Below are 22,624 nucleotides of genomic sequence, written 5' to 3' on the forward strand. Positions count from 1 at the left end.
CAAATGCAGAAAAATCACAGAATAATATATAATTCTAACAATCTCTAGGCGAGAGGTTGCAACACCATTGGCGGTAAAATGGAAATGAAGGCTGAGGCGGGCAGAGCATGCGCTATAGGAGCAACCTAAACTTTGTTACTTTTCTCCTAAAAGCTCTGGAAGATTCCGAGAGGACCAGAGCAGGCTCTGTTATAACCCACATGGGTGTATTCACAGAAGCCATGATGAAGAACTAACTGTTTTTGAGAGAAAACCAGTTAAAACAGGAGGGCAGCAGAATAATAAGCAAGTAAGAAAGTTTCTGATGGTGTCACCAACAGGAAAAAGAGGCATGACACTCCAGACACACTTTTGATATTGCTTCAGCAGCAGAACAGAGGGAACTGAAAGGGATCACTGGAGGGAGCATGCCTACTGTGGAGAGAGGGTGGAGTCTAGAAGACTGTGGTCTGGAAAATTCCAAGGATTGTTGCAGAAGGACAAAATCCCAGTGTATGATTCATAGAGTTCATGATGAACAATCAGGATTTATGCAGCACTTAGAAAACCCTAAAAACAATGAACTTTCATTCAGAGATACTGTATTAACTATTCATTTTACTTTTAGAGACAGGTAAATGATCTCAAAGTTCAAAGATCTCAGATAAGCATGAGAATGACTTCCAAATCAGGATACCACTGAGAAATTAAACCAGACTTTGGCCAAAACCCTACTGCTTGCATAGCAAATTGTGGTAGAACTGACCCACCAAATCAATAAGGATTAGTTGTCTGCTCCGTAATTATTATTATTGATTTTATTTATATACCGCCTATCTGGTTGGGTCAGGACCACTCTAGGCGGCTAGGTTTCTTTGATTCAAATGGGTCTATTCTAATTGTGACTTACTATGCTCCCAAGCCGGAATTAAGATTGCCGGAACAAATATCAACAACCCCCGATATGCAGATGATACCACTCTGATGGCAGAAAGTGAGGAGGAATTAAGAAACCTTGTAACGAGGGTGAAAGAGGAGAGTGCAAAAAACAGTCTGAAGCTCAACATCAAAAAAAACTGAGATCATGGCCACTGGTCCCATCACCTCCTGGCAAATAGAAGGGGAAGATATGGAGGCAGTGACAGATTTCACTTTCTTGGGCTCCATGATCACTGCAGATGGTGACAGCAGCCACGAAATTAAAAGACGACTGCTTCTTGGGAGGAAAGCGATGACAAACCTCAATAGCATCTTTAAAAGCAGAGACATCACCTTGCCAACAAAACACCGAATAGTCAAAGCTATGGTTTTTCCTGTAGTGATGTAAGGAAGTGAGAGCTGGACCATAAAGAAAGCTGACCGCCGAAGAATTGATGCTTTTGAATTGTGGTGTTGGAGGAGGCTCTTGAGAGTCCCCTGGACTGCAAGGAGAACAAACCTATCCATTCTAAAGGAAATTAACCCTGAGTGCTCACTGGAAGGACAGATCCTGAAACTGAGGCTCTAATACTTTGGCCATCTCATGAGAAGAGCAGACTCCCTGGAAAAGACGCTGATGTTGGGAAAGTGTGAAGGCAAGAGGAGAAGGGGACGACAAGGATGAGATGGGTGGACAGTGTCATAGAAGCGACCAACATGAATTTAACCCAAGTCCGGAACGCACTGGAAGACAGGAGGGCCTGGCGTGCTCTGGTCCATGGGGTCACAAAGAGTCGGACACGACTAAAGAACAAGTCTGAAGCAGTTAAGAGTAGGCCCATTTGACTGAATGGAATTTGTGGAATAATTAACTCACCTAATCTCTATTGATTCACTGAGCTTACTCTATGTGATTTATTACAGTGGTTCTCAAAGTTCGGTCCCCAGATGTCCTTGGACTACACCTCCCAGAAATCCTGGCCAGCACAGCAAGTGCTGAAGGCTTCTGGGAATTGCAGTCCAAGAACATCTGGGGATCTCAGTTTGAGAGTCACTGATTTATTACACTAAGTAACAGGATTTTGGTCAGTATATACTGAATTCTTAAACTTACATAAATATAAGAGAATACAAATACACACATTAGTAAAAACAGAACACTTCTTCACCAGTTAAAAGGGGCTCCCTGTTATTAGGTTAGCAAATTAATATGATAGCAGTTGGAAACAGATGTAGTCATATTCAGAATAGTGTGACTAAAACCAACAAGACTTCAGTTAATCATGACAAACCTATGTTCCATTGATTGCAAGAGAATTAATACCGAAATCCAATCCTGTTTCCTCTTGTAGGACTATATTTTTATTCAAATTAAATTAATACAACCTCACATTTCAAAGATATCAATCAGTTAAAACTAATCTGACAAAATAGTTTTTAATTGAATGACACACACCATAATACAAAGGTTCTGAAATATCAAAAGTACTTATTTTTCAAAATATACAGATGTTTATATATTTTTAAAGCACTCAAAGCATCCAGCCTCTCACAAGTGTGTCACTTATTGATTTAAAATGGAAAGTGTTCATTGTTTCAGCCAATGCCAAAGATAACAATTTGATTCCCACGCCCAACGAAGCTTAGCTATCTACCCTATTTTCAACACCACAGGCATGTATAGCACTGTGAATTAATAGCCACAAAACATATGGAGTGTATCTCTCGTGACTAATCAAAGCTGTCTTCTGCATACCATGCGTAAGAGAGAATCTTTTGTTTGGTAGAAAGGATTCAGTGGCAGGAATCCTATTTCGGAAGTTTTGCAATGTAACTTGTATGTGTCATTAGCTAAGGCTAAGCTGTGGCTATTTCAGTGCATTAAAAGCTTATTCTCTATCCCTCCAAGTTCCAATGGTCCATAGGGCTCTGTTTTGACCTGGGGAACCCCTTGGGAGCTGCAGAACAGGGGGAAAGAATCATTTAATGCCTGCAAATCACAGGCAATAGCCCCAGCAATTGAATTGGGCCAGGTGGCAGCAATTCTCGGGCATTAAAGAGTTTTCTCTCCCATTCCACAGCTTCCAAGGACTTTCCCAAGTCAAACAGGATAACTAAGGATTCCTGGAACCTGGAGGGGTGGGTGGGATTTTAATGATCTCAAAATGGTCATGGCATGGCCACATCTGATGATGTCATATAAGTTATACTGCAAAACTTGCAAAACAGGATTACAGCCAGTATGACATCCAGATAGCCTTAACACCACATACTCTTCATTTAAAAATAAATCACCAAGATGAAGTCCCTTAAAGCAGTGGTTCACAACCTTTTCCCAACTGCAGACTGGTTGGGAGGACACGGCATGCTCAGAGGGGGCGTGTTGCGCTGACACACATGCATTTCGCGCTCGTAGGGGGTGCTTCACACTCGCATGCATGCGGGGGCATGTTGCACTCACAGAGGCATGTTGCACTCACAGGGGGGCAGGAGATCTGTGTCCACGGCTCGATCCTGCCTAGGGCGTGGATGGCTACTGGGTCACGGACCAGGGGTTGGGGACCCCTGTCTTAAAGAGAACAAAATGTCAACCTAACAATATAAAGCAAGCTGCAAAGACTTTGCCTTACTTGCTACTACTGAGAAACTACAACCACATTTATTATTACTGCCACCTCATGCACCACCCCCTCATAGTTTTTTGTAAAATAAAAAGTAACTAAATGAGATAAACAAATATTAGCCAATTTGTTACATAGCTTGTTGTAGGACATCTCATTCTAGGTATTTGTTACCATTGCTAAAATGATTTTCTTTTTCTTTTAAAGAACAAGTTCTTCTGAAAAAGCTACTTAGGATGGATAACAAAACATAAAACATGAAAAATCTGCTCAAAATGCCTCAAAAAGCAATAAAAACATTTAAAAGGAGATGCAAAATGTTATTTATTGCACACACTAACAAAGGAATCCTTTTGATTCAGGACTCCGAACAGAAGACAGCTGAGAAATAAAGCTCAAGCAGAACCCAGGGAGTTCCTGACCAAAGCAAGTGACCAGAGGGAGCAAACAGGAGTTTTCCCAAGGATGTCCAAGGGGGAGACCCCTAACCATTTTTTTGTATTTTTGGATATAGTCATATATTTGTAGACGCTCCCAGCTACTGCCAAAGTAACAAAATAAAAGAGATGGGCATTCATAAACAATCAGTTGAAAACAAAAAACTAGTAGGGATTATGGAGGTTGGAGACAATTCAGTTGTAGTAACCTGCAGTTTGTGCTATGTTTGAATTTGTTCCTGAGTAGAGATGGGGATGACTCACCATTTTGGCGAGTCGTCCCACTCACAAAGTTGCCCCCATGAAGCAACGAATAACGAAGTTATTTGTCGATTCATGGGAGTTATTTAAAAAAAAAAAACAGAGAAGTCATGAGACACGGCATGGGAGGACCTAGGCTGAGAGGCTTGCCAAGTGGAGTAAGTCACAATGCTAGGACCTGATTCTCATGATGCCTTGGAGTTTCTCAAGAGAAAAGATCCCTGGACTGGAGAGTGGATTCAACTACATATTTCCCAGAGGTGGCCAAACAGGTGCATAAGGCCAAGACCCCACATAAGCCATTCTTCTGGCGACAGTGGGAACACCAGGAGAAGTGTCACTGAAGCAAACACTGAGGACGGAGTGGACTAGAAGAGCCCCCGTCAGAACGAGAACCACCAGCGGCAGCTTCTGCACCAGTCAAAACATTGCCAAACCTCCCCAGCCTCTGACTATCTTGCTGTTGGAGTCAGGAGAACATGGAAATGGAGATGGCCATCTGGGGCCATCCATCACTTGTGTTGATGGGACCCCCCCACCGTGCACATCTCCAAGGTGTCCCTCAGTTTCTCAGCTTCTTACCTCCCCAGACAGAAATAGGCAAAGAGGAATACATAGATGAAGAGAGATAAGGCCTTCACGGTAGTCACCAAAGCTGTTTTGTGTTCTGAGGTCTGAACTGTAACCCGTTCCTTTCAAGTTAATAAACCCATTTGTTCTACTATTCTATGCCATCCATCTCATGGAGGGGACAACTGGGGCGGTTACACCTACAGTCCAATTATTTTGACTCCCAAACCTTCAGAAGTTAAAAGGAAAGGAAGTCTCCACTGGTGCCAAAACAGACATTTTCTTTTTTCAGTTTTCTAACCGAGAGCTGGGACAACTTTCAGGAAGCGGGCAGGTGGTTGTGGTAGCTTTAACCTCCACCTGCCAGTTTTACAGGCTTACTTCAAAGAAAAGCTTTTTTCCACACCATTCTTGCTATCTCTGCTGCATTTGCCCTCCTCAGTAAAATAAGAACTGAACAGGTCAATGCTCTTCCTGTTTAACATCTTCAATGAGAAAACAAATGACTTTTCATGCAGATGCAAAAATACATATTTAAACAAACACACACTTCTCGGTGTGTCTTCATGAACGTCACATCAGCATACAAAAAGCTTTGTCCGGATTGATCTGGCAAAATCCGATCAGGACCCTATCTGGCCATGATGCAAAGCAGTCCTGTGGCAAAACACATGGCTCAGCAGTGGAATCAGTATCTGCATGCAATCATTGCTACTGCTCTGCCTGAGCTGTGCCTTTGTCTTCATACAGAGTATGTCCAATTTCAAATATGAAGCAGTACAGTAAGTCCACACAGCCAAAATAACAAGGACCCTGATAGATGAAATGGAGGCAACTGGAAAAAATAACTGCATGATCAAAGGACATGCTTTCTTACCACAAAGGGAGTCACAACACGCTTATGGGGGACAGGCCCACCATCTACACATACATACCAATTCTAGTTTGCAACTGTGCAAATTACAACAGGTGCATTACAGTAACAGAATAACTAAAAGACCTAAATTACTAGCTGTGCAGCAGCAATTGCAAATAAACTGTGTCTTACAGATGCAAATGTTAATTCTTTCTAGAAGTATATTCTAGAAGTTTTCATATAAATATCTTACAATAATTCATTTGATTCAGGCTTAAAATCTGAAATAATCTGTTCTTGTCAAATTTAAATGGTTAAAAATCCATCACAGAAAAAAATGGTCTCAAACACTTATACTAATAATCAAAATTTACTATACCATTCTATGCATTATTCAAAGAGAATGTAAGTCCTGTATTTATACTCTTTGGTGCCAAAGGGTCCTAATGAACTTATAATTGCTAGGAAGCAACATCCAGGTCACTGATATGGGGAGTTTGCAGCTAATGGTATTAGATCTGTCCTCTTTCTAGTGGTCTGTCTCCTGTACCATCCCTGTCATGACTTCATCAATATTTGTGCAACTCTTTTTGCTCTGTGCTGAAAGCAGACTTAATTCAATTATAGATCTCAAAACTGATAAAATGGACCTGAAGTGGAAAATGGGAAGAGATTATTGGCAAATGAATAAAGATTAGTATCGAACTAACACACGAGAGTATAGCAGGTCTTTTTTTTAATCATTCCCTGTCTTAAGTCTTCTGGGAACAGCAAGTTTCCCTTCCCCTCATGAAGCACATCGATTTCTGAATTAGACTGCAATATTAAATAATTAATATACTTGCCATGATTGATGTTTTGCATTAGTTGAATATTAGGTTATCAATCAAAATCCACTTGGTTTAATGTAATAATATTGAAAAAGTGTCACTGTCTGTTCATCCAATTTGTAGTTGAAGGAGCACAGAGAGTAATATCAATGTAACATAAGGTTCTAAAACAGGAAGTGCTGCAACTGAACATATATATATTCCATGGAACTTTTGCCCCAGACCTATAGACTTAACTGATATACTACACAGTAATATTAGTAATATTAGTAAAAACTAAATAACACATCAGTAATACTTCCAGATGAGGGCTTGAATCTAAAAATGCATGGATGTGTTCTGAAGATCTTGATTTGCTTTTTTTGAGGGGGGTGTCAAATATTAACCTTTGATGTTGCACAGAAAACTGGTTCTGAACCTGGAGCAGATTCAAAAGCAGTTTCTGATGAAGGGGTCTGTGTATGAAAGACAAAAAGCAAAAACTCACAGAAACTCCAGAGTAAATCCTTGAGATAATTAGAAAAAAAGGTACCTGTAAGCTGTGTATCACTGGAGGAAGCAAAACCTGAGAACTATTGACATAACCATTTACAATGACTTTCAAGTCACAAATTATGGTGAAATTTCTATGTAACGGACTATACTTTTTAATAGCAGAAAGCACTAAAAGTGATTACAATTCAAACTAAGTAACAAAACTGGGAGAACAATACATTTTTTAATATTTGCAGATAATCACTTTAAAATAAGATAGAATAAAAAAGGCTTGCCAACCTTAATTAAATTAGTAATCAGTATGTAACTTAGGTGCATATTTGCACTTTACACATAGACAAAATAGCCTCCCCTCCCTTCACCAAATCTTGTCTCTTAAACTATACACAACAGTTGGTATGACAAAGCACTAAGGATATGCATTTGAATATATTCAGAATTCACCATATAATACCATATTTGGATAGTTCTGAATATATCTGAACCCAAATTTGATAGTTTCAAATATTTGTAATAATAATTCCTAAATTTTGGAGCGCCATGTACTCATAAATCAGAAAACAAAAGACAAGGTTTCTGCTTTCTAAACCAGGAAGTGAAAGTGAAACCTATTTATCAGGCATCTTGGATGATTTCTTGAGAAATGAAACTTAAACACATTCTGGTATCAATGTTAATAGGGCCATAAAACTCTGTGTATCCCAATTGGAGTTGTCTTCAGTTTCCCAAAGGAGGGGCCTGTAAATGATATCTGTTTCCACCAATGAAATCAGAAGGCTTTTTTTCACATTAGTTCTTTCCTATTGGAAGGTGGGCATAGCTGCTAATATCTCCCCTCAGCATTTCCTGTTAGGATAGGCTCTGGTGCAAGTATGCCCTGCAGTAGTTTTCTCTGTGTCCTTTTCTGAACCCTCAACTTACCATATTTTTTGCTCCATAAGACACACCTAATTTTTAGAGGAGGAACACAGGAAAAATATTCAGAACCAAATAGTGTAATAAAATATTTAATAAACTATAACAGAATAACATTTGAACCATGTAACATGAACAGCAGTCAACAGTGGTATTATCACTGTCGTTAACAAATGGAGAGACTTAAAGGTTTGTGTACTCTAGTTTGTGTACCATAAATTTAAGTCAAGTACATATAGACCTTTATCAGCCAGTGATAAGACCTATACCACTCTACATCTATTTTACATTTCCTTTCATCCATCTCCTCCCCATGCTTATAGAAATGTCTCAGTGACAGATGAGATTGTTGTGCAACTCTGCCCAGCTACAGCTCAAGCCTATATTAAGTTAGAAATGGTTTGTCTGATTTGGCACTGTATTGAGAGGTCCCTTTTAGCTGTGTGGAGGATAAATAGTGGAATTAAACTATTTAACAGCTGGTTTTCCTTATTTACTTTAGGTTATGCAAAAGAACAGCAACACAAAGCTTAACCTGATCCCATTCACCAGCAGTAGCATATGCTCAGCATAAGACCAAATCTTGGTTTTCTGACATAATTGAGCCTTTATAGCATGCAAGGCACAACAGGTTAGGCAACACAAAGGCAGGAACAATGTTCTTGTCAAGCCAAAAAAACCTGAATACAAATTATAGTAGCTGGAATCAGGAAGTAGGCACTGTAATCCAGTTAGAAGTCACGAAGAATTTTGACTTTCTTAATTTTCAAACTACTGTATCAGCAAATGTAGTATGTGCCACAGGCAAGAACTCTGTTCCAAAAACACTAACCAAATAACTATGCCCTGTCTCTGAGACTTCCTGGCCCTGTTCTGATTTAGATACATCAAAGAGATGCCACAAACATAAGGACTTGGAAACAACTAAAAGTAAGACTGAATTTTGCTTTCCCATGTATGCAGGGTTAATTTGTGATCAGCAGCCAAGTTTGTGTTCTGGCTCATAAAGCACAGTTAGTTTCCTTGCTGCAACATCCTTTGGAAATACATTCTCTATTAGATGCCCAGAACTAGTTGAAAAATTTGCAAGTTGAATCCAAATTTCCCATAGGAATGCATTGAAAATTAATTAATGCATTCTTATGGGGGGAAAAAGGTCAGAAACTTAAAAAAAATTAAAAGAAAGTCACTTACCAGGTACAGTGGCGCCTCGCTTGACGATGTTAATTCGTTTCAGCGAAATCGCTGTAGAGTGAAAACATCGTAAAGCTAAATAAAAAAGCCCATTAAATGTATTAAAACCATTCAATGCGTTCCAATGGGCTGAAAACTCTGAAAACACTGTCCATTGAAGATCCTCCATAGGTGCCTGTGCAGCGAAAAATGGCTCCTACACACAGCAGGGAGTCATTTTGAGCACCCGGCAGCCATTTTGAAAACCCAACGATCAGCTGTTTTTAATGGTCAGGAAGCGAAAATCGGTTACCGAAACAGGGAAGCGATCATCGCGCAGCAAAATTCCCCCATTCAAAACGTCATTTTGCGATTGCAAAAACCTCGTCGTAATGCGGATTCGTTGTTAAACAGAGCGTCCGTCTTGCGAGGCACCACAGTATCATATTTCCCTATTGGTATATAATTTATTAATCTATAAATCTACTAATCCTAAATCTTGTTGCTAACTATATTAAATAAACAATATATGTTGTAATGTAGAAAATATAAATATACCGTATTTTTTGCTCCATAAGACAGTTTTTCCACAAAAAAAGTGGGGGACAAAGTATGGGTGTCTTATGGAATGAATAATGTAAAAAAGGCCACCACCACTCAGAAGCCTCCCACCATGGTGCTGGGAGGCCTCTGAACTGGCACCAGAGGCTGCTTGCCATGGCAGACACATTGGACCTCACCACTCTGCCATGTGCGCTGCTGGGTTTCCAGAATCTGCCTCCTAGAGCCTACCTGGGAAACCAGCAAGGCCAACAGGCCTATGACAGCAAATCTAAATGGCAGAGGGCAGTGAAAACAGCCAAGGACCAAAGGGGAAATAGTGATTCTAGAAAGACCAGGGGAAACCACAAATGCAGTCCCCCACTACCACAAATTAGGTAGTTGATTTTTCCACATTTGAGGAAATCACAGGGATCAGCATACCCGAAGTGCAATGGATGAGCCTTACTCTGGGAAAACCACTTTCATGATCATGGTATCTCCCCTGCCAGGTATGAGTTGGAGTGGCCCCTGCACCTCCTGCCCCCTTCTGTGCCCTGTCCCCCCAAGGCATGGTGATCCCCGGTTGCACCTCCTGCTCAGAACAGGGCTGCACAGCCCCAGTCCCGAAAGAGGCTCAGGGAGCTCCTCGGTGTTTTGGGGTGCCCCACGGGACCCCCATCAGGGGCTGGGTGTTCCTCCCACAATCCTCCAGTGCACAGATATTAGCATACATAACGTGCAGGTAAGGCAGGGAAAGCGGGAAATTCAAACTTTCAGTTAGTGAAGCTTGTCTGCTTCCTCGCTAGTCCAAGCAGTTAGAGAGCTGGGAGAGAGACCTGAGACGGCCTGGTATTGCCTGGTATTGTCATTTTAAAATGTAAAATTTAGTTTAAAAGCTGCTTGTTTGGGGTTAGTGCTTGGGTGAAAAGGTGCTCCGTTTGAGTTGAAAACTCCTTGTGTAGAAACGTGCATACTTGCTTTAATAGCTGCTAGTTTTGCTTTAAAAGCTTCCTGGGAAGCCTTTCAGACCAACGCCAATCAGCTGTTAGCTGGGGAGAGGGAGGGGGAAGGAGCGGAGAAGAGCACAAAATTGATTTTGTATCTGTATGCATGCATGTGCAATTTTCATTGGAAAAGTCTGTGTTCTGCTGTAGCAAAATTGTTCTGTTTTTAGGTAGAGTCTGCAAGTAGTATGAAACAGGGGTATGGTAGAAGAAGTAGGCATTTTGGGAAGACTGCAGAAATGCTGTCTGCACCCATTGCAGCTGCTTCTACTGTGAGGAAAGGGAGAGGGAAAATACAGCTTGAAACTGCTATTATGACCCCCCCCCCAAAAAAACCCAAAATCCGTCATCAAGCTGTCTAGTTCAGCACTGACACCATGAAAAAGCAGTAGGCAGCAGCACAGCGTATGTACCAAGGAGGTAGCAGATATGACTCTGGTAGGAAAATTAAGCTGTCGGGGGAAATTTGTTTGAAACTTGGTTCTGGAGAAGAGTTTTATGGATACCCTAGACTGCCAGAAATACAAACAAGTGACTCCTCAATAAATAAAATCAAGCCTAAACAATATCTGGAGGCAAAAATGTTGAAACTGAGTTTATCATACTTTGGGCACATCATGAAATGATAGGATTCTCTGGAAAAGACAATAATGCTGGGAAAGACTGAAGGCAGCAGGAAAAGAGGAAGACTAAATAAAAAATCCATCAAGGAAGCCACAGCCTTAGGTTTGCAAGAGCTGAACAGAGCTATTGAGAGCAGGGAATTTTGGACCTCGAGTCACCATAAGTCAGAAGAAACTTGACAGCATGTAAAAACAACAATTTTCGGGCCATTTCAGCCAGCATGGAAGTGTGAAAATGATCTTGCTGAGCTGTCATTTCTGTATGGCCCCTGGCAGCAATGTGATCAGTAGAAAGCTGTATAGATATCTTTCCCACCAATTTACTACAGTGGACCCTTGACTTACAGACTTACAGACTTTTTGAGTTACAGACTTCTCTGGCCGCAAAATTTAGGTTTGACTTGCAGACTGAGATTTGACTTACAGACCAGAAAAAAAACAAAATGGAACAAAACGGCCTGTTATGGGATTAATCGGTTTTCAATGCACTGTAGGTCAATGGAGACTTGACTTACAGACTTTTTGACTTGAGAACCGCCTTCCAATACGGATTAAGTTCTCAAGTCAAGACCCCACTTTATTACAGCATTTGTGACGTTAGCATCCAAGCCCATATATCTTTAGATGACTCTTAGAAACTAGGCATTCTTTGCATTAATGTCTTGGTCCCTTCTACTTCACTCCAGTGGCAAAGAAAAAAACTGATTCATCATCAGAAATTCAAAATGATTTATTGACTTCTGAATTGAGGGCCCACTCAAGTTCTTTCAGAGACATACAATTTAGGCAATCTGCTTAAAAATTGTTAATTCCACCTCATAAAGAACTGAAGGTAAAGGTAAAGGTTGTCCTTGACATTTAGTCCAGTCGTGTCCAACTCTAGGGCGCAGTTTCCAAGCCATAGAGCCAGTGTTTGTCCGTAGACAGTTTCCATGGCCACGTGGCCAGCACGTCGAGACACAGAATGCCGTTACCTTCCCACCATGGTGGTACCTATTTATCTACTTGCATTTGCATGCTTTTGAACTGCTAGGTTGTCAGGAGCTGGGACAAGCAACCGGAGCTCACTCCGTCATCTGGATTCGATTTTACGACTGCTGGTCTTCTGACCTTGCAGCACAGAGGCTTCTGTGGTTTAACCCACAGTGCCAGCACATCCCTATAAGGAACTTCAAATATGTAATGAATTCCTTTGTCAACCAAAGGAGATGAATCAACTGCATTCTCCAATGGTACATGGAGCTAGATCATGCAGGGGAAGAGTTTAATTCAGGTCTCCTGAGAGACCTCCTTTGAAGGAGAGGCTGAGGATCACAAACTCCATCAAGGAACAAAATCTCAGGAGTCCTGTTCAGCCCCTTCCTAGGATATGTTGGTGCGGGGAAAAAGAGAGAGAAACATATTAACAAATAAATGCAACTAGAGTACCAATCTGTTAGTTCCAAGGAAGAAGGCCTAAGAAAAGAAAAGCAGTTCTTTCCTTTGAAAACCTAGGAAGTTACTCTGGCTGCACACTGCTAGGAAGTAGTATTTTGTTCATATACCACCAGACACAATTATTACACATGCTACCATTGGTGGATTGTTAAGCTGATTTTTTTCAGTGCAAAAGCCTAATTGATTTTCCATTTTCAGAAAGCTTCTAAATGTGTTACATTCACCTAATTACTACTGTACTTAAAATTAATGAATATCATTCTGTTTGTAACAATAAGGATTCTTAAACAAATGTTTGAAAATATAAGATTAAAAACTTCTTCACAAAGAATAAACTCCTAGAGAAAAGATGCAAATAAAATTACTGTCATAATCTTTTGTTTTTTATTTGCAAGTATAAAACTGAGGAGAAACAAAAGCAAGGAACATAGCATCTGTCATATCAGAATATAAAAAGATGATCCTGGCACAAAATGAAAAAGCTGTAATTCATTTGCAAATCAAGTCTGCCAGTTTTATTTCAAGCTGGCGGTAACTGTCAAGAGTTAACAAGATAATCACTTTCAATCCTGCCTTCAATGGTACATTACACTGTTATTCCATTCAATAAGGCCGTTCTTTGGGGCACCAGATGAATGGTTTTCATTTCTAACTCGCACAAAAACTAGCAAAAAAAAAACCATGGGGCTTAAGAAAAAAAATCCCTTTATGGGCATTTATCTGCCGGCACTTGCTTTTAGGCAAAATTAGATATTTGGACACATTGGTGTCCATTCATTCCTCTATTCCTTTAGGTCCTCAGTCTGTTGTTTTAAAAGCATTTGGCATACAAGGATGAAATAGACAGATTTTTATAAAATGTATTGTGCTGAACCAACACTTATAGAAAACTTTTTTCTTTCTTCACCGAGCTGCCTTGTAAGGCAACAAAACACTTTTAACTATTTCCTAAGTTTCAATTTCAAATAAAGCTCAGCCTCCAAATTGCCACTAATGCACAATATCTAAAATATAATATTTTACTTCAGTTTATTTAAATATGGAATAAAATTAGCTGTTATGAAATATAAATATATATGAAATAAAAGTATGAATGACTACTACTTTATCTCCATTGAACACTTAAATAGATGGTATTATTTTGCAGTTGATAACAGAATTTTGCAGATGCTACAGCTGCAACTATGAGGATCAAGAAAAACTAGATATAAAGCTACAGATCATTCAAAAAAATAAATGGGTGTGTCTCAATCTTTAATTATCCTGATGGGTAATCTATATTGTGGACAAGATATTACAATTAAAACAAAATGTCAAGAAACACAATGGTTTCCTACAAATCGAAGTGTCAGAGAAGGTTGTGCTTTATTTTCTTACCAGCTTGATCTGTATGCAGATCATACAAAAAGATGGACTTGTTTTAGATGAAAGAGTAGTGAGAACTGATAGAGGAAATGTCAATAATATAAGATATACATATTGTACGACATCAAAATAATGGCAGAAAACAGGAATGAAACAACTCCTGAGAGAAGATGCAAAAGCAGGACTGCAGTCGAATATTAGGAAGACTGTTTTTTGAGAGTCACCATGTATAGAGGCTAAAAGAAGAGACTATCAATCCCACAACCCACATAGTTCCTACGGAGTTTCATATGTCCCACCCACTCCCCCCTTTGCAATGGTTGTAGAGAAGGTTATGCTGGGCCACAGGTGTGTGTGCTGAAACTCCTCTAAAGTGTTTCTTCTCAAGCTCCATTGCACACCAACCTAATCCACCTGTACTTTCCCAATTGGTCACCAGAGAGGGCCTGCACCTCTCTCTGGTACGCTCCGGAGCCAGTTTGACCTTGGAAACAAGAGAACAAGATTCATTTTTAACTCTTTCAGAAGCATCTACAACATGTCTACATTCTTGCTCTGAAAATCTAAAATATACCGTATTTTTTGCTCCATAAGACGCACTGGACCTTAAGACGCACTTAATTTTTAGAGGAGGAACACAGGGAAAATATATTCTGAACCAAATAGTGTAATTAAATATTTAATAAACTATAACAGAATAACATTTGAACCATGTAAAGTGAACAGCAGTCAACAATAGCATTAATATAGACCATTATCAGCCAGTGATAAGACCTATACCACTCTACCTGTATTTTACATTTCCTTTCATCCACCTCTTCCCCATGCTTATAGAAATGTCTCAATGACAGATGAGATTGTTGTGCAACTCTGCCCAGCTACAGCTCAAGCCTATATTAAGTTAGAAATGGTTTGTCTGATTTGGCACTGTATTGAGAGGTCCCTTTTAGTTGTGTGGAGGATAAATAGTGGAATTAAACTATTTAACAGCTGGTTTTCCTTATTTACTTTAGGTTATGCAAAAGTAACAGCAACACAAAGCTTAACCTGATCTCATTCACCAGCAGTAGCACATGCTCAGCATAAGACCAAATCTTGGTTTTCTGACATAATTGAACGTTTATAGCATGCAAGGCACAACAGGTTAGGCCACACAAAACCAGGAAGAATGTTCTTGATGAGCCAAAAAAACTGAATACAAACTATAGTAGCTGAAATCAGGAAGCAGGTACTGTAATCCAGTTAGAAGTCACGAAGCACAGTTAGTGTCCTTGCTGCAACACCCTTTGGAAATACATTCTCTATTAGATGCCCAGAACTAGTTTAAAAGTTTGCAAGTTGAATCCAAATTTCCCATAGAAATGCACTGAAAATTAATTAATACATTTTTAAGGGAGGGGGGGTCAGAAACATTTAAAAACTTAAAAGAAAGTCACTTACTAGGTACTGTAGACTGAGCCTTGCTCTTCACGGTGCCTTGGTAGACCCCAGAACAGCCAAAAAAGAGCCCCAAACAGCTAAAAGCCAGCCGGCAGACGGCAGCCATTTTGTGCTCTTCTCCACTCCTGCTCCTGCTCCTTCCCTCTCCCCTCTCCCCACCGAACAGCTGATCGGCACTTGTATGAAGGGCTTTGCAGGCAGCTTTTAAAGCAAGTACCCCTATGCACGTTTCTACACAAGCAGGTTTCAGCTCAAACGGAGCACCTTTTCACCCAAGCACAGTTTAACCCAAAACAAGCAGCTTTTAAAGCAAGTACCCCTATGCACGTTTCTACACAAGCAGATTTCAGCTCAAACGGAGCACCTTTTCACCCAAGCACAGTTTAACCCAAAACAAGCAGCTTTTAAACTACATTTTACATTTTAAAACGACAATACCAGGCAGTCCCAGGTCTCTCTCCCAGCAATCTAACTGCTTGGACTAGCAAGGAAGCAGACAAGCAGCCTCTTCACTAACTGAAATTCAAACTTTCCCTGCCTTCCCCGCATATTAGATATGCTAATATCTGTGCACTGTAGGATTGTGGGCGGAACATCCAGCCCCTGATAGGGGTCCTGTGGGGCACCCCAAAACACTGAGGAGCTCTCTTGGCCTCTTTGGGGACTGGGGCTGTGAACCCTGTTCTGATCAGGAGGTGCAGCCGGGGGGTCACCATGCCTTTGGGGGATAGGACACAGAAAGTGGAAGAATTTTCAGGGGCCATTCCAACTCATACCTGGCAGGGGAGATACCATTATTGTAAAAGTGGTTTTCGCAGGGTAAGGCTCATCTATTGCACTCTGGATGTGCTGACCCCTGTGATTTCCCCAAATGTGGGAAAATCAACTGCCTAAGTGGGGGACTGTGTTGTTTCCCCTGGTCTTTCTAGAATTACTCTTTCCCCTTTGGTCCTTGGCTGTTTTCATTGCCTGCTGCCATAGGCCTGTTAGCCTTGCTGGTTTTCCAGGTGGGCTGCAAGCAGCAGATCCTGGAAAGCCAGCAGTGCAGAATGGTGAGGTCCAAACAGCAAACAATCCTTGGTGCCAGTTCAGAGGCCTCCCAGCATAGCAGTGGGAGGCTTTTGGGTGGTGGTGGCTGAACCCTTTTTTTACTGTATTCGCTCCATAAGACGCACGTACTTCCCCCCCCCCACTTTTGGGGGGGGAAGTGCATCTTATGGAGCAAAAAATCCAGTATATTTGATATGAACTGGGGAGACAATGTAATGTAGTAGCCAAAGATTCAAAGGGCAAAGTGTGAAAAATACACCCCACACAAGAAAAAGAATGAGATAATGCTGGGTTCGTTAAAGGTGAAAAAAAATTATACAGTTCAGGTTCTGAATTGATTTACCAAGCTAAAAGGTAGATTTATAACTGCATATTGGGTTGGATTATTATGCTTTGTGATTTTATTTTATTAATCCTTTATAAATCAACAAAACATACATGTACTTTCACACAAAATTCCTAATCACATAAAAACACTAAACTGTAATACTTGTTGGCTATGGCCTATAATGCCCTATATCAGTGGTCCTCAATCTTGGGCCTCCAGATTTCTTGGACTTCAACTCCCAGAAATCCTGGCCAGAAGAGGTGGTGGTGTAGTCCTGTAGTCCAAGAACATCTGGAGGCCCAAGGTTGGGGACCACTGCCCTATATGGCCTGAGCTCTGTGTGTATATATATATATATACACACACACACACACACACACACACACACACAGAGAGAGAGAGAGAGAGAGAGAGAGAGAGAGAGAGAGAGAGAGAGAGAAACGGTGTGCAGACACATTGAGGTTTTACTATGAAAGGTTGACATGATTGGGTTTAGCAGTCAATACCAAAATATTCCGTGTACAGTATGTGGTAATAGATGGTGATAAAGCTTGCTTCCTGTCTTATTTTCCTTAATGGGCAGCAGGTTTTTTTATTTTGTTAGCAGCAGAGAGTGGAAAGTTAAATCACATATGAATACGAGGACTAGGCTAGATAGAGAAATAGAACAATATGGTAGAATTTTCCTTTCAAGAAGCAATCCCTCTTATATACTATGACCCACAAATAATCTCCACTGAACTCAATGATACTTGATTTTGAACAGAAGCATTCAATACTATCCTGATAGGTGATGCATGAAAACAAAGTAGCTGTATATCAAACGTTGGTTCGAATATAACTGACCTTCAGGTCCATTTTTGAAAAGAGAAGCCAGCTCCTTTCAGAAAGGAAAATACTTTAAGAGATATTATTTATTTAACTTATATGCCGCCCACACTACCCGAAGGTCTCTGGGCGGCTTACAGCGTATGTTTAATTTTTCACTGTTTTGATTACACAGTAATACTCCAACTAATATTAAAATCCTGTGGGATAGCTACGTGGCATAACTCAATGCTACATTCACAGTAGCTACAATAGTGCAATGGACAAACTGCTATCCACAAAGTACTTATTCCAGCATAATATTACACAATATATTCCAATGGCAACTGTACGATTTATTGAACAATTAAATTGTGTAATATGTGTTCCCTGGGCGTAACACCAGGAAAAGTTATATACGTGTAACTTTACATGTTGTAGGGACGTGGTGGTGCTGCGGGTTAAACCGCAGAAGCCTGTGCTGCAGGGTCAAAAGACCAAGCAGTCCTAAGATCGAATCCACGCAACGGAGTGAGCTCCCATTGCTTTGTCCCAGCTCCCGCCAACCTAGCGGTTCAAAAGCATGCAAATGTAAGTAGATAAATAGGGACCACCTCGGTGGGAAGGTAACAGCGTTCCGTGTCTTAAGTCGCACTGGCCATGTGACCACGGAAAATTGTCTTCGGACAAAACGCTGGCTCTATGGCTTGGAAACGGGGATGAGCACTGCCCCCTAGAGTCGAACACGACTGGACAAAAAATTGTCAAGGGGAACCTTTACCTTTACTTTACCTTTACATGTTACACACATTCCCTTCACGGATTGCTGTTTTGTCGTGGCGAAGGGGCTCAAGTAATTCAGAGAAGCTATGGACTATGCCAAGATGGACAAGTCATAGTGGAGAGTTCTGACCAAACGTGATCCACCTGGAGTAGGAACTGGCAAGCCAGTCCAGTATCTCTGCCAAGAAAACTACATGAACAGAAACAAAATGCTAAAAGATATGACGCTAGAAGATGAGCCCCTCAGGTCGGAAGGCATCCAACATGCTACTTTTCTGTAACTTTCCCTATCTCCCTTGCATTTTGTTTCCCTTCCCTTCTCTGCTATTTGTAAGGCCTCATTGGACAGCCACTTTGCTTTCTTGCATTTCCTTTTCTAGTGGAAGTGAAGAACAGATTTAAAGAACTAGATTTGGTGGACAGAGTGCCTGAAGAACTTTGGATGGAGGCTCGTAACACTGTACAGGAGGCAACAACAAAAACCATCCCAAAGAAAAGGAAATGCAAGAAAGCAAAGTGGCTGCCCAACGAGGCCTTGCAAATAGCAGAGAAAAGATAGGGAAAGTTATAGAAAATTGAATGCAGACTTCCAAAGAATAGCAAGGAGAAACAAGAGGGCCTTCTTAAACTAACAGTGCAATGATATAGTGGAAAATAATAGAAAGGGAAAAACCACAGATCTGTTTAAGAAAATTGGAGATAGTAAAGGACATGATAAAGGACATGATAAAGGACAAAAATAGTAGGGATCTAACAGAAGCAGAAGACATCAAGAAGATGTGGCAAGAATACAGAGCTCGTACCAAAAAGATCTGGATGTCCCGGACAAACCAGATAGTGTGGTTGCTGACCTTGAGCCAGACATCCTGGAGAGCAAAGTCAAGTGGGTGTTAGAAAGCATGGCTAACAACAAGGCCAGTAGAGCTCATGGCATTCCAGTTGAACTATTTAAAACCTTAAAAGATGATGCTGTTATGGTGCTACACTCAATATTCCAGCAAGTTTGGGAAAATTCAGCAGTGGCTAGACGATTGGAAAAAAATCAGTCTATGTCCAAATTCCAAAGGCCAGTGCCAAAGAATGCTCCAACTACTGTACAATTGCACTTATTTCACATGCTAGCAAGGTAATGCTCAAATTCCTACAAGGTAGGCTTCAGCAGTATGTGGACCGAGAACTCCCAGAAGTACAAGCTGGATTTTGAAGGGGCAGAGGAACTAGAGACCAAATTGCTAACATTCGCTAGATTATGGAGAAAGCCAGAGAGTTCCAGAAAAACATCTACTTCTGCTTCATTGACTATACAAAAGCCTTTGACTGTGTCGACTACAACAAACTATGGCAAGTTCTTAAAGAAATGGTAGTGCCTGACCACCTTATCTATCTCCTGAGAAATCTATATGTGGGACAGGAAGAAACAGTTAGAACTATGGCAAAAGGAGTATGACAAGTCTATATATTGTCTCGCTGCTTATTTAGCTTATATGCAGAATACATCATGCGAAATGCAGGACTGGATGAATCCCAATACGGAATTAAGATTGCCGGAAGAAATATCAACAATCTCAGATATGCAGATGATACCACTCTAATGGCAGAAAGTGAGGAGGAATTAAAGAACCTCTTAATGAGGGTGAAAGAGGAGAGCGCAAAAATGATCTGAAGCTCAACATCAAAAACCTGAGATCATCGACACTGGTCCCATCACCCGCTGGCAAACAGAAGGGGAAGATCTGGAGGCAGTGATATTTTACTTTCTTGGGCTCCATGATCACTGCAGATGGTGACAGCAGCCATGAAATTAAAAGACCGCTGCTTCTTGGGAATAAAGCAATGACAAACCTCTATAGCATCTTAAAAAGCAGAGACATCACCTTGCCGATAAAGGTCCGCATAGTCAAAGCTATGGTTTTTCCAGTAGTGATGTATGGAAGTGAGAGCTGGACCATAAAGATGGCTAACCGCTAAAGAATTGATGCTTTTGAATTGTGGTGCTGCAGGAGACCCTTGAGAATCCCCTGGACTGCAAAGCGAACAAACCTATCCATTCTGAAGGAAATCAACCCTGAGTGCTCACTGGAAGAACAGATCCTGAAGTTGAGGCTCCAATACTTTGGCCATCTCATGAGAAGAGCAGACTCCCTGGAAAAGACACTGATGTTGGGAAAGTGTGAGGGCAAGAGAAGGGGACAATAGAGGACAAGATGTGTAGTCTGCATAATTAACTTGTAAACCTCCCAGAGAGTACTCTAAGCACTATGGGGCGGTATATATTGCGCACACTTTGCTTTGGTTTTGCTTTTTTGGACAGTGTCATTGAAGCTACCAACATGAATTTGACCCAACTCCAGGAGGCAGTGGATAACAGGAGGGCCTGGCGTACTCTGGTCCATGGGGTCACGAAGAGTCAGACACAACTTAATGACTAAACAAGAATAAAACAAACTTTACATGGCAAATTACCTGGATTCTGGCCCTAGTATTTTTAAAATGTTTATGAGCATGAAAATACTTCCCCTATATTTATTTACTATTCCTTACAGCAGGGATGGGCAAATTATAGTCCATAGGGTATATGCTGTCCCTCAAATGTCTACACTGATCACCCAAGATGGAGTTGTACTTTTCCATCAAAATTTGGTGCCAAGGCACTTTAATAAGTCAAACTGTAGAAAATGTTGCTACTTTTTTACCAGAACAAGAAATCTTTAATTATTCTTAATTCCAATTCTTTTCCCTACCTTTCTTTTCCTTCATTATCACTCTGTCTCTTCTTTTGCTCTTTAAACAGCCTTTGGAAGCATTTGTTAAACAGCTTCTGCAGTTTCTCCTTCCATAATAACCAAACGTAAAGTACATAATTCTCAAAGCTGATTTACAGTTACGCCATAATATATTAAATGTAAACTTTAATTTTAATTAACATTTAATTAAGTCTCAGAGGATTTAGGGAGAAAGATTGCAATAATCTTTGATTAACTCAAATCTTTTTAAATAATTACTTAAATCCAAGTGAGTTTTGTAATACAGTGGGGTCTCTACTTAAGAACTTAATCCGTATTGGAAGGTGGTTCTCAAGTTGAAAAGTTCTTATGTTGAATCTGCATTTCCCATAGGAATGCATTGAAAACCATTTAATCCGTATCTGCTCTTTTCCGTCCATAGAAACTACAGTGGAACCTCTACTTAAGAACTTAATTGGTTTTGGAATGGTGTTCTTAATTTGAAACATTCTTAAGTTGAAGCAAAATTTCCCATAGGAATGGACTGAAAACCAATTAATCCGTTCTCGGTGTTTTGTTTTGTTTTTTGTTATGTAGAGGTGTGTTCGTACATTGAAGCATTAGTTCCCATAGGAACTAATGCAAAGCTGGTTAATACGTACTCTACCACTAGGGGGAGAATTTGTTTTAACCTAAGATGACCTAAGGTTAAAAAAAGAGCAGGAAAGGTTTTTTTTTCCTGTTCTTATCTTGGATTTCTGTTCTCAAGTAGAAGCAAAATTTAGCAAATGGAGCTGTTCTTAAGTTGGATTGTTCTTAAGTAGAGACGTTCTTAAGTAGAGACCCCACTGTAATAGGAAGCTGCATTATAATAAAACAGAAAATTAAATACATACACATAATTTGTTAAATATAACTAGTTGAATAATATACATGTGTTTTGAGCATGCTGTAACCCTCCAGATCTAGAAACTTCTTCCAGCTATGAAATGTGTTCTTGAAATTTATTAATTTTATTATTTATTTGATTAGAAACACTGTATGCTCCTTGGACATGCTGTATATGTCTAGGTCTGACAACTTTCCCTGCTCTGACATGGGAATTTGTAAATTCTGTTGCAAATTGGAAAAATGTTGGCTATGAAATTTTGTGGATGCTCCATTCCTGACAAACCTCTAACTGTTGAATCTGGAGATACATAAGAGCTCTGTGAAGAGAAAAAGTGGTCACAAGGGAGTCATGGATTGAGATTAGGGTTACCTTTGTACTGGTGGTTGTGCAAAAATCTAAGAAACTTTCATCTTCTATTATATCTCCACAAAAACAGGCTTAAAGTGAGAATCTCCCTCCTCCTCCACCCTCTTCCACGCAACTTACCACATGATTTTCATAATGAACAAATGATATATGTAGCATGCAAATGTGGCTGCCTAGAGTTCAGGAACTAGAATTTGGCAAAGCTGAG

The 22,624-nt window shown here is 40.4% G+C and overlaps 1 protein-coding gene, 1 non-coding gene and 1 pseudogene across 4 annotated transcripts in view; 1 reads left to right on the forward strand and 2 right to left on the reverse strand.

The window, feature by feature from the left end:
• RSRC1 (arginine and serine rich coiled-coil 1) overlaps nt 1–22,624 on the reverse strand; it is a 293,774-nt gene that overhangs the window by 164,205 nt on the left and 106,945 nt on the right. The gene's annotated exons all lie outside the window — the stretch shown is intronic.
• LOC140706297 (U1 spliceosomal RNA) lies at nt 9,952–10,115 on the reverse strand. Its single transcript, XR_012085937.2, has one exon. It is a non-coding gene; the product is annotated as a U1 spliceosomal RNA (small nuclear RNA).
• Nucleotides 16,236–16,386, forward strand: LOC140706163 (U1 spliceosomal RNA; annotated as a pseudogene).

Source organism: Pogona vitticeps, chromosome 3 (assembly GCF_051106095.1).
Source record: "Pogona vitticeps strain Pit_001003342236 chromosome 3, PviZW2.1, whole genome shotgun sequence".
Taxonomy (NCBI): Eukaryota; Metazoa; Chordata; class Lepidosauria; order Squamata; family Agamidae; genus Pogona; species Pogona vitticeps.